This window comes from Protomyctophum bolini, assembly GCF_963924005.1.
Source record: "Protomyctophum bolini genome assembly, chromosome: 15".
NCBI lineage: Eukaryota > Metazoa > Chordata > Actinopteri > Myctophiformes > Myctophidae > Protomyctophum > Protomyctophum bolini.
The window spans coordinates 13,560,449-13,573,723 of record NC_137876.1 but is presented as its reverse complement, the minus strand read 5'-3'; positions in this window follow the sequence as shown (position 1 = coordinate 13,573,723).

Below are 13,275 nucleotides of genomic sequence, written 5' to 3'. Positions count from 1 at the left end.
TTTTGAAATTTTGAATTTTCTTCAAATCCTCAAAAATGATGAAAAACGGCGTGCTATAGTATGCCGTACGGCAGGGGCTATAGCCCATGTTCAAAAATGATGAAAAATGAGGATAACATTTTTTTCAAAAATTCAAAAAACGATGGGCTATAACCCATGTTTTTTGAAATTTAGAATTTTCTTCAAATCCTCAAAAATGATGAAAAACGGCGTGCTATAGTATGCCGTACGGTAGGGGCTATAGCCCATGTTCAAAAATGATGAAAAATGAGGATAACATTTTTTTCAAAAATTCAAAAAACGATGGGCTATAACCCATGTTTTTTGAAATTTTGAATTTTCTTCAAATCCTCAAAAATGATGAAAAACGGCGTGCTATAGTATGCCGTACGGTAGGGGCTATAGCCCATGTTCAAAAATGATGAAAAATGAGGATAACATTTTTTTCAAAAATTCAAAAAACAATGGGCTATAACCCATGTTTTTTGAAATTTTGAATTTTCTTCTAATCCTCAAAAATGATGAAAAACGGCGTGCTATAGTATGCCGTACGGTAGGGGCTATAGCCCATGTTCAAAAATGATGAAAAATGAGGATAACATTTTTTTCAAAAATTCAAAAAACGATGGGCTATAACCCATGTTTTTTTTAATTTTAAATTTTCTTCAAATCCTCAAAAATGATGAAAAACGGCGTGCTATAGTATGCCGTACGGTAGGGGCTATAGCCCATGTTCAAAAATGATGAAAAATGAGGATAACATTTTTTTCAAAAATTCAAAAAACGATGGGCTATAACCCATGTTTTTTGAAATTTTGAAATTTCTTCAAATCCTCAAAAATGATGAAAAACGGCGTGCTATAGTATGCCGTACGGTAGGGGCTATAGCCCATGTTCAAAAATGATGAAAAATGAGGATAACATTTTTTTCAAAAATTCAAAAAACGATGGGCTATAACCCATGTTTTTTGAAATTTTGAATTTTCTTCAAATCCTCAAAAATGATGAAAAACGGCGTGCTATAGTATGCCGTACGGTAGGGGCTATAGCCCATGTTCAAAAATGATGAAAAATGAGGATAACATTTTTTTCAAAAATTCAAAAAACGATGGGCTATAACCCATGTTTTTTGAAATTTTGAATTTTCTTCAAATCCTCAAAAATGATGAAAAACGGCGTGCTATAGTATGCCGTACGGTAGGGGCTATAGCCCATGTTCAAAAATGATGAAAAATGAGGATAACATTTTTTTCAAAAATTCAAAAAACGATGGGCTATAACCCATGTTTTTTGAAATTTTGAATTTTCTTCAAATCCTCAAAAATGATGAAAAACGGCGTGCTATAGTATGCCGTACGGTAGGGGCTATAGCCCATGTTCAAAAATGATGAAAAATGAGGATAACATTTTTTTCAAAAATTCAAAAAACGATGGGCTATAACCCATGTTTTTTGAAATTTTGAATTTTCTTCAAATCCTCAAAAATGATGAAAAATGGCGTGCTATAGTATGCCGTACGGTAGGGGCTATAGCCCATGTTCAAAAATGATGAAAAATGAGGATAACATTTTTTTCAAAAATTCAAAAAACGATGGGCTATAACCCATGTTTTTTGAAATTTTGAATTTTCTTCAAATCCTCAAAAATGATGAAAAACGGCGTGCTATAGTATGCCGTACGGTAGGGGCTATAGCCCATGTTCAAAAATGATGAAAAATGAGGATAACATTTTTTTCAAAAATTCAAAAAACGATGGGCTATAACCCATGTTTTTTGAAATTTTGAATTTTCTTCAAATCCTCAAAAATGATGAAAAACGGCGTGCTATAGTATGCCGTACGGTAGGGGCTATAGCCCATGTTCAAAAATGATGAAAAATGAGGATAACATTTTTTTCAAAAATTCAAAAAACGATGGGCTATAACCCATGTTTTTTGAAATTTTGAATTTTCTTCAAATCCTCAAAAATGATGAAAAACGGCGTGCTATAGTATGCCGTACGGTAGGGGCTATAGCCCATGTTCAAAAATGATGAAAAATGAGGATAACACTTTTTTCAAAAATTCAAAAAACAATGGGCTATAACCCATGTTTTTTGAAATTTTGAATTTTCTTCAAATCCTCAAAAATGATGAAAAACGGCGTGCTATAGTATGCCGTACGGTAGGGGCTATAGCCCATGTTCAAAAATGATGAAAAATGAGGATAACATTTTTTTCAAAAAATCAAAAAACGATGGGCTATAACCCATGTTTTTTGAAATTTTGAATTTTCTTCAAATCCTCAAAAATGATGAAAAACGGCGTGCTATAGTATGCCGTACGGTAGGGGCTATAGCCCATGTTCAAAAATGATGAAAAATGAGGATAACATTTTTTTCAAAAATTCAAAAAACGATGGGCTATAACCCATGTTTTTTGAAATTTTGAATTTTCTTCAAATCCTCAAAAATGATGAAAAACGGCGTGCTATAGTATGCCGTACGGTAGGGGCTATAGCCCATGTTCAAAAATGATGAAAAATGAGGATAACATTTTTTTCAAAAATTCAAAAAACAATGGGCTATAACCCATGTTTTTTGAAATTTTGAATTTTCTTCTAATCCTCAAAAATGATGAAAAACGGCGTGCTATAGTATGCCGTACGGTAGGGGCTATAGCCCATGTTCAAAAATGATGAAAAATGAGGATAATTTTTTTTTCAAAAATTCAAAAAACGATGGGCTATAACCCATGTTTTTTTTAATTTTTAATTTTCTTCAAATCCTCAAAAATGATGAAAAACGGCGTGCTATAGTATGCCGTACGGTAGGGGCTATAGCCCATGTTCAAAAATGATGAAAAATGAGGATAACATTTTTTTCAAAAATTCAAAAAACGATGGGCTATAACCCATGTTTTTTGAAATTTTGAATTTTCTTCAAATCCTCAAAAATGATGAAAAACGGCGTGCTATAGTATGCCGTACGGTAGGGGCTATAGCCCATGTTCAAAAATGATGAAAAATGAGGATAACATTTTTTTCAAAAATTCAAAAAACGATGGGCTATAACCCATGTTTTTTGAAATTTTGAATTTTCTTCAAATCCTCAAAAATGATGAAAAACGGCGTGCTATAGTATGCCGTACGGTAGGGGCTATAGCCCATGTTCAAAAATGATGAAAAATGAGGATAACATTTTTTTCAAAAATTCAAAAAACGATGGGCTATAACCCATGTTTTTTGAAATTTTGAATTTTCTTCAAATCCTCAAAAATGATGAAAAACGGCGTGCTATAGTATGCCGTACGGTAGGGGCTATAGCCCATGTTCAAAAATGATGAAAAATGAGGATAACATTTTTTTCAAAAATTCAAAAAACGATGGGCTATAACCATGTTTTTTAAAATTTTGAATTTTCTTCAAATCCTCAAAAATGATGAAAAACGGCGTGCTATAGTATGCCGTACGGTAGGGGCTATAGCCCATGTTCAAAAATGATGAAAAATGAGGATAACATTTTTTTCAAAAATTCAAAAAACGATGGGCTATAACCCATGTTTTTTGAAATTTTGAATTTTCTTCAAATCCTCAATAATGATGAAAAACGGCGTGCTATAGTATGCCGTACGGTAGGGGCTATAGCCCATGTTCAAAAATGATGAAAAATGAGGATAACATTTTTTTCAAAAATTCAAAAAACAATGGGCTATAACGCATGTTTTTTGAAATTTTGAATTTTCTTCAAATCCTCAAAAATGATGAAAAACGGCGTGCTATAGTATGCCGTACGGTAGGGGCTATAGCCCATGTTCAAAAATGATGAAAAATGAGGATAACATTTTTTTCAAAAATTCAAAAAACGATGGGCTATAACCCATGTTTTTTGAAATTTTGAATTTTCTTCAAATCCTCAAAAATGATGAAAAACGGCGTGCTATAGTATGCCGTACGGTAGGGGCTATAGCCCATGTTCAAAAATGATGAAAAATGAGGATAACACTTTTTTCAAAAATTCAAAAAACAATGGGCTATAACCCATGTTTTTTGAAATTTTGAATTTTCTTCAAATCCTCAAAAATGATGAAAAACGGCGTGCTATAGTATGCCGTACGGTAGGGGCTATAGCCCATGTTCAAAAATGATGAAAAATGAGGATAACATTTTTTTCAAAAAATCAAAAAACGATGGGCTATAACCCATGTTTTTTGAAATTTTGAATTTTCTTCAAATCCTCAAAAATGATGAAAAACGGCGTGCTATAGTATGCCGTACGGTAGGGGCTATAGCCCATGTTCAAAAATGATGAAAAATGAGGATAACATTTTTTTCAAAAATTCAAAAAACGATGGGCTATAACCCATGTTTTTTGAAATTTTGAATTTTCTTCAAATCCTCAAAAATGATGAAAAACGGCGTGCTATAGTATGCCGTACGGTAGGGGCTATAGCCCATGTTCAAAAATGATGAAAAATGAGGATAACATTTTTTTCATAAATTCAAAAAACGATGGGCTATAACCCATGTTTTTTGAAATTTTGAATTTTCTTCAAATCCTCAAAAATGATGAAAAACGGCGTGCTATAGTATGCCGTACGGTAGGGGCTATAGCCCATGTTCAAAAATGATGAAAAATGAGGATAACATTTTTTTCAAAAATTCAAAAAACGATGGGCTATAACCCATGTTTTTTGAAATTTTGAATTTTCTTCAAATCCTCAAAAATGATGAAAAACGGCGTGCTATAGTATGCCGTACGGTAGGGGCTATAGCCCATGTTCAAAAATGATGAAAAATGAGGATAACATTTTTTTCAAAAATTCAAAAAACGATGGGCTATAACCCATGTTTTTTGAAATTTTGAATTTTCTTCAAATCCTCAAAAATGATGAAAAACGGCGTGCTATAGTATGCCGTACGGTAGGGGCTATAGCCCATGTTCAAAAATGATGAAAAATGAGGATAACATTTTTTTCAAAAATTCAAAAAACGATGGGCTATAACCCATGTTTTTTGAAATTTTGAATTTTCTTCAAATCCTCAAAAATGATGAAAAACGGCGTGCTATAGTATGCCGTACGGTAGGGGCTATAGCCCATGTTCAAAAATGATGAAAAATGAGGATAACATTTTTTTCAAAAATTCAAAAAACAATGGGCTATAACCCATGTTTTTTGAAATTTTGAATTTTCTTCAAATCCTCAAAAATGATGAAAAACGGCGTGCTATAGTATGCCGTACGGTAGGGGCTATAGCCCATGTTCAAAAATGATGAAAAATGAGGATAACATTTTTTTCAAAAATTCAAAAAACGATGGGCTATAACCCATGTTTTTTGAAATTTTGAATTTTCTTCAAATCCTCAAAAATGATGAAAAACGGCGTGCTATAGAATGCCGTACGGTAGGGGCTATAGCCCATGTTCAAAAATGATGAAAAATGAGGATAACATTTTTTTCAAAAATTCAAAAAACGATGGGCTATAACCCATGTTTTTTTAAATTTTGAATTTTCTTCAAATCCTCAAAAATGATGAAAAACGGCGTGCTATAGTATGCCGTACGGTAGGGGCTATAGCCCATGTTCAAAAATGATGAAAAATGAGGATAACATTTTTTTCAAAAATTCAAAAAACGATGGGCTATAACCCATGTTTTTTGAAATTTTGAATTTTCTTCAAATCCTCAAAAATGATGAAAAACGGCGTGCTATAGTATGCCGTACGGTAGGGGCTATAGCCCATGTTCAAAAATGATGAAAAATGAGGATAACATTTTTTTCAAAAATTCAAAAAACAATGGGCTATAACCCATGTTTTTTGAAATTTTGAATTTTCTTCAAATCCTCAAAAATGATGAAAAACGGCGTGCTATAGTATGCCATACGGTAGGGGCTATAGCCCATGTTCAAAAATGATGAAAAATGAGGATAACATTTTTTTCAAAAATTCAAAAAACGATGGGCTATAACCCATGTTTTTTGAAATTTTGAATTTTCTTCAAATCCTCAAAAATGATGAAAAACGGCGTGCTATAGTATGCCGTACGGTAGGGGCTATAGCCCATGTTCAAAAATGATGAAAAATGAGGATAACATTTTTTTCAAAAATTCAAAAAACGATGGGCTATAACCCATGTTTTTTGAAATTTTGAAATTTCTTCAAATCCTCAAAAATGATGAAAAACGGCGTGCTATAGTATGCCGTACGGTAGGGGCTATAGCCCATGTTCAAAAATGATGAAAAATGAGGATAACATTTTTTTCAAAAATTCAAAAAACGATGGGCTATAACCCATGTTTTTTGAAATTTTGAATTTTCTTCAAATCCTCAAAAATGATGAAAAACGGCGTGCTATAGTATGCCGTACGGTAGGGGCTATAGCCCATGTTCAAAAATGATGAAAAATGAGGATAACATTTTTTTCAAAAATTCAAAAAACAATGGGCTATAACCCATGTTTTTTGAAATTTTGAATTTTCTTCAAATCCTCAAAAATGATGAAAAACGGCGTGCTATAGTATGCCATACGGTAGGGGCTATAGCCCATGTTCAAAAATGATGAAAAATGAGGATAACATTTTTTTCAAAAATTCAAAAAACGATGGGCTATAACCCATGTTTTTTGAAATTTTGAATTTTCTTCAAATCCTCAAAAATGATGAAAAACGGCGTGCTATAGTATGCCGTACGGTAGGGGCTATAGCCCATGTTCAAAAATGATGAAAAATGAGGATAACATTTTTTTCAAAAATTCAAAAAACGATGGGCTATAACCCATGTTTTTTGAAATTTTGAAATTTCTTCAAATCCTCAAAAATGATGAAAAACGGCGTGCTATAGTATGCCGTACGGTAGGGGCTATAGCCCATGTTCAAAAATGATGAAAAATGAGGATAACATTTTTTTCAAAAATTCAAAAAACGATGGGCTATAACCCATGTTTTTTGAAATTTTGAATTTTCTTCAAATCCTCAAAAATGATGAAAAACGGCGTGCTATAGTATGCCGTACGGTAGGGGCTATAGCCCATGTTCAAAAATGATGAAAAATGAGGATAACATTTTTTTCAAAAATTCAAAAAACAATGGGCTATAACCCATGTATTTTGAAATTTTGAATTTTCTTCAAATCCTCAAAAATGATGAAAAACGGCGTGCTATAGTATGCCGTACGGTAGGGGCTATAGCCCATGTTCAAAAATGATGAAAAATGAGGATAACATTTTTTTCAAAAATTCAAAAAATGATGGGCTATAACCCATGTTTTTTGAAATTTTGAATTTTCTTCAAATCCTCAAAAATGATGAAAAACGGCGTGCTATAGTATGCCGTACGGTAGGGGCTATAGCCCATGTTCAAAAATGATGAAAAATGAGGATAACATTTTTTTCAAAAATTCAAAAAACGTTGGGCTATAACCCATGTTTTTTGAAATTTTGAATTTTCTTCAAATCCTCAAAAATGATGAAAAACGGCGTGCTATAGTATGCCGTACGGTAGGGGCTATAGCCCATGTTCAAAAATGATGAAAAATGAGGATAACATTTTTTTCAAAAATTCAAAAAACGATGGGCTATAACCCATGTTTTTTGAAATTTTGAATTTTCTTCAAATCCTCAAAAATGATGAAAAACGGCGTGCTATAGTATGCCGTACGGTAGGGGCTATAGCCCATGTTCAAAAATGATGAAAAATGAGGATAACATTTTTTTCAAAAATTCAAAAAACAATGGGCTATAACCCATGTTTTTTGAAATTTTGAATTTTCTTCAAATCCTCAAAAATGATGAAAAACGGCGTGCTATAGTATGCCATACGGTAGGGGCTATAGCCCATGTTCAAAAATGATGAAAAATGAGGATAACATTTTTTTCAAAAATTCAAAAAACGATGGGCTATAACCCATGTTTTTTGAAATTTTGAATTTTCTTCAAATCCTCAAAAATGATGAAAAACGGCGTGCTATAGTATGCCGTACGGTAGGGGCTATAGCCCATGTTCAAAAATGATGAAAAATGAGGATAACATTTTTTTCAAAAATTCAAAAAACGATGGGCTATAACCCATGTTTTTTGAAATTTTGAATTTTCTTCAAATCCTCAAAAATGATGAAAAACGGCGTGCTATAGTATGCCGTACGGTAGGGGCTATAGCCCATGTTCAAAAATGATGAAAAATGAGGATAACATTTTTTTCAAAAATTCAAAAAAAACGATGGGCTATAACCCATGTTTTTTTAAATTTTGAATTTTCTTCAAATCCTCAAAAATGATGAAAAACGGCGTGCTATAGTATGCCGTACGGTAGGGGCTATAGCCCATGTTCAAAAATGATGAAAAATGAGGATAACATTTTTTTCAAAAATTCAAAAAACAATGGGCTATAACCCATGTTTTTTGAAATTTTGAATTTTCTTCAAATCCTCAAAAATGATGAAAAACGGCGTGCTATAGTATGCCGTACGGTAGGGGCTATAGCCCATGTTCAAAAATGATGAAAAATGAGGATAACATTTTTTTCAAAAATTCAAAAAACAATGGGCTATAACCCATGTTTTTTGAAATTTTGAATTTTCTTCAAATCCTCAAAAATGATGAAAAACGGCGTGCTATAGTATGCCGTACGGTAGGGGCTATAGCCCATGTTCAAAAATGAAAAATGAGGATAACATTTTTTTCAAAAATTCAAAAAACGATGGGCTATAACCCATGTTTTTTGAAATTTTGAATTTTCTTCAAATCCTCAAAAATGATGAAAAACGGCGTGCTATAGTATGCCGTACGGTAGGGGCTATAGCCCATGTTCAAAAATGATGAAAAATGAGGATAACATTTTTTTCAAAAATTCAAAAAACGATGGGCTATAACCCATGTTTTTTGAAATTTTGAATTTTCTTCAAATCCTCAAAAATGATGAAAAACGGCGTGCTATAGTATGCCGTACGGTAGGGGCTATAGCCCATGTTCAAAAATGATGAAAAATGAGGATAACATTTTTTTCAAAAATTCAAAAAACGATGGGCTATAACCCATGTTTTTTGAAATTTTGAATTTTCTTAAAATCCTCAAAAATGATGAAAAACGGCGTGCTATAGTATGCCGTACGGTAGGGGCTATAGCCCATGTTCAAAAATGATGAAAAATGAGGATAACATTTTTTTCAAAAATTCAAAAAACGATGGGCTATAACCCATGTTTTTTGAAATTTTGAATTTTCTTAAAATCCTCAAAAATGATGAAAAACGGCGTGCTATAGTATGCCGTACGGTAGGGGCTATAGCCCATGTTCAAAAATGATGAAAAATGAGGATAACATTTTTTTCAAAAATTCAAAAAACGATGGGCTATAACCCATGTTTTTTGAAATTTTGAATTTTCTTCAAATCCTCAAAAATGATGAAAAACGGCGTGCTATAGTATGCCGTACGGTAGGGGCTATAGCCCATGTTCAAAAATGATGAAAAATGAGGATAACATTTTTTTCAAAAATTCAAAAAACAATGGGCTATAACCCATGTTTTTTGAAATTTTGAATTTTCTTCAAATCCTCAAAAATGATGAAAAACGGCGTGCTATAGTATGCCGTACGGTAGGGGCTATAGCCCATGTTCAAAAATGATGAAAAATGAGGATAACATTTTTTTCAAAAATTCAAAAAACAATGGGCTATAACCCATGTTTTTTGAAATTTTGAATTTTCTTCAAATCCTCAAAAATGATGAAAAACGGCGTGCTATAGTATGCCGTACGGTAGGGGCTATAGCCCATGTTCAAAAATGATGAAAAATGAGGATAACATTTTTTTCAAAAATTCAAAAAACGATGGGCTATAACCCATGTTTTTTGAAATTTTGAATTTTCTTCAAATCCTCAAAAATGATGAAAAACGGCATGCTATAGTATGCCGTACGGTAGGGGCTATAGCCCATGTTCAAAAATGATGAAAAATGAGGATAACATTTTTTTCAAAAATTCAAAAAACGATGGGCTATAACCCATGTTTTTTGAAATTTTGAATTTTCTTCAAATCCTCAAAAATGATGAAAAACGGCGTGCTATAGTATGCCGTACGGTAGGGGCTATAGCCCATGTTCAAAAATGATGAAAAATGAGGATAACATTTTTTCAAAAATTCAAAAAACGATGGGCTATAACCCATGTTTTTTGAAATTTTGAATTTTCTTCAAATCCTCAAAATTGATGAAAAACGGCGTGCTATAGTATGCCGTACGGTAGGGGCTATAGCCCATGTTCAAAAATGATGAATAATGAGGATAATTTTTTTTTCAAAAATTCAAAAAACGATGGGCTATAACCCATGTTTTTTGAAATTTTGAATTTTCTTCAAATCCTCAAAAATGATGAAAAACGGCGTGCTATAGTATGGCATGAATTGAACAAAGGGCATTGTTCAATTCTTTAAAACATTTAGAGACAAACAAATAGACACTTATATGTAGTTAAAGCAACAGAGTTAAGCAACAGAAACAAACAACAATGGATTCTACAGTGTAAAGACACCAATTTAATTATAAATGTCGATAAAGTTGAATATCTAATAATATCAATTTAAAATGTATTATCCAATACAAATTTCCTTACCATTTTTAATGTTTTAGTTTTGTATTGCTATTTTTATTTGCTAATTGTAGATTGACCTACTTTTTGTTTCTGGCATTCCGCTGCTTGTTATTTTTTATTTTATTTTCATGTGAAGTACTTTGAGTTGCATTTTATGTATGACATGTGCTATATAAATAAAGTTTAATATGTGAAGTACTTTAGTTGTCAAGGATGCAGACAGAGTTGAACCCAGGAGCAAAGTCACAACAAACTAGAGTATAATAATAAAGTATTTAATAAAGAATTACGAGATATCTTACACAGGGGAATGCAGGTAGGAATCAGGCATGAATCAGAATGACATCAAAGTCAACACATGAACAGGCAGGACATCTGTGACACAGGTTATGAACTGACAATGAGTGTTTGTACTGAGTCCAGTTTTATAGTGAGCAGGTTGATTGGAGAAGTGTTCACTGCTGGGCTGATTAGGTAGTTGACAGGTGTGTAAATGGAACTGGGTGTGCTGGAATGGGATATGGGAGGCCAGTGTGGAGACTGAGGGAGAGACAGAATGTGACAGAGTTGCATTTTATGTATGAAATGTGCTATATAAATAAAGTTTACACCACTGACTGCCCCTCCATATAAAATAAAGGCGAAAGTCACAAAAGAAAATTGATCAGTTACAATTCCAGACTATGAAGAATCATTTAATAAAGGAATACTTCCAGATTCAGTTAAAGATTAGCTACAATAATTGTGATATTAAAAGTTAAATGCTCGTCATATGACATAACAGAGAGGAATGGGCCGGACCCTGCGCGCAAGGGGACAATTTACAATTTTACAATTTAGGCATTTAGCAGACGCTCTTAATCCAGAGCGACTTACATTAAGCAAGAACAAAAGCATGGGAATACATCACATAAAAGCATTTATCATGAAGTGGAAAACAGGAAACAAGAAATGGGTAATACATTTTAAATTGATATTGTAATCACAGACTATCTTCTTGGTGTCTTTGAACTATAATTTGACATTTGATTTAAACATACAAAAGGACAAACGTGTCATCAAAGCAGGTTATTGAGCAATGCAGGGCCTAGTCGCACCCCATATAGGTCAGCAGAAGCTGGCTAATAGTACTATTACCATCGCTTTTCGTGTTGCTTTGCTTTGTGACACTTGAGTTCATTGCATGTGAATAGGCCTAGACAGTTAAATAAATAAAACAAGAAAAATACTAAAATAGCCAATCTACAATCTGGCTCATATTACATAATTTTCACATTTTGTGCCCATATATGGAGCTGAGTGGACCTGGCCCCTTTTGTGGCCATATATGGAGCTGAGTGATTGCTGATGCAACACACTCCATATTTGGATAGCGGGACAGACACACACACAGACAGACAGACATGATCTGCTAGGTCTCATAGTAAGTGCTCACTGGGTTCGCAATCACTGCGTTCGCAATAATGAGAAGAACCCATTGCAGCTAATGCTAACATATGCTGCAATGTCCATGTCTATGCCAAAATGAACCAAAATTTTTCCAAATTAAAGTCGATTCCTTGGTGAGACCTGGTTGACGCCACGGTGCCTTTCACTAATTTCCAAACGCCTTGTACGATTTAATAAAAAAATATGAAATATTCACACATAATAAGAAGAACCCATCATCATCATCATCATCCAGCAGCTAGCTAACATGCTAACAGATACTATACATGTCCATAACTAAGCCAAAAATGGACAGAAATGTTCCAAATTAAAATCGTTCCCTTATTGGCCCCTGGAGAAAGCCCTGCTGCCTTTAAATATTTTCCAAACGCCTTGTACGATTTAATAAAAAAATATGAAATATTCACACATAATATTAAGAACCCATCATCATCATCATCATCCAGCAGCTAGCTAACATGCTAACAGATACTATACATGTCCATAACTAAGCCAAAAATGGACAGAAATGTTCCAAATTAAAATCGTTCCCTTATTGGCCCCTGGAGAAAGCCCTGCTGCCTTTAAATATTTTCCAAACACCTTGTACGATTTATTAAAATTATGAATACCTCCATCCATCCACCGCACACTGTAACAAGATGGCCGCCGCCGTGCTGTTTTGGAATTACTGAGAGGTAGGGGCGGGACCATGCCCCCATTGGCTCCTGGGTTGGAACCCCAGTTGGAACCAGCCAATGGTAGCCTGCACGATCCGGGCACCGGCCAATCGGTGGCCCGGAAGTTGCAACATTGTTGAAACACTTGGAACAAAAAAAGGACGAAGATGGAACTCGACAGAGCGCGCTGTGCTAGTTGATGTTAGGTGCTGGGAAGGACCATCGGGAGACGGTGCTCTCTCCCCCTGTTTCCTGAAAAGTAACGGTTGGGGGTTATGCCATACGATATAGGCTATAGCCCACGGTCCAAAATGATGAGAAACAAGGATATTTTTTTTTTCAAAATTTCAAAAAACATGGGCTATAACCCATCGTTTTTTTTCATTTATTGCGAAATTGCGGAAATTGCAGGAATTGCGGAAATTGCGGAAATGGTAATTGCGGAAATTGCGGAAATTGCGGAAATTGCGGAAATGGAAATTGCGGAAATGTTAATTGCGGAAATTGCGGAAATCGTAATTGCAGAAATTGCGGAAATGCGGAAATTACGGAAATTGCAAATTGCGGAAATTGCGGAAATTGCAATGCCATGGAGTGGACCAATGAAC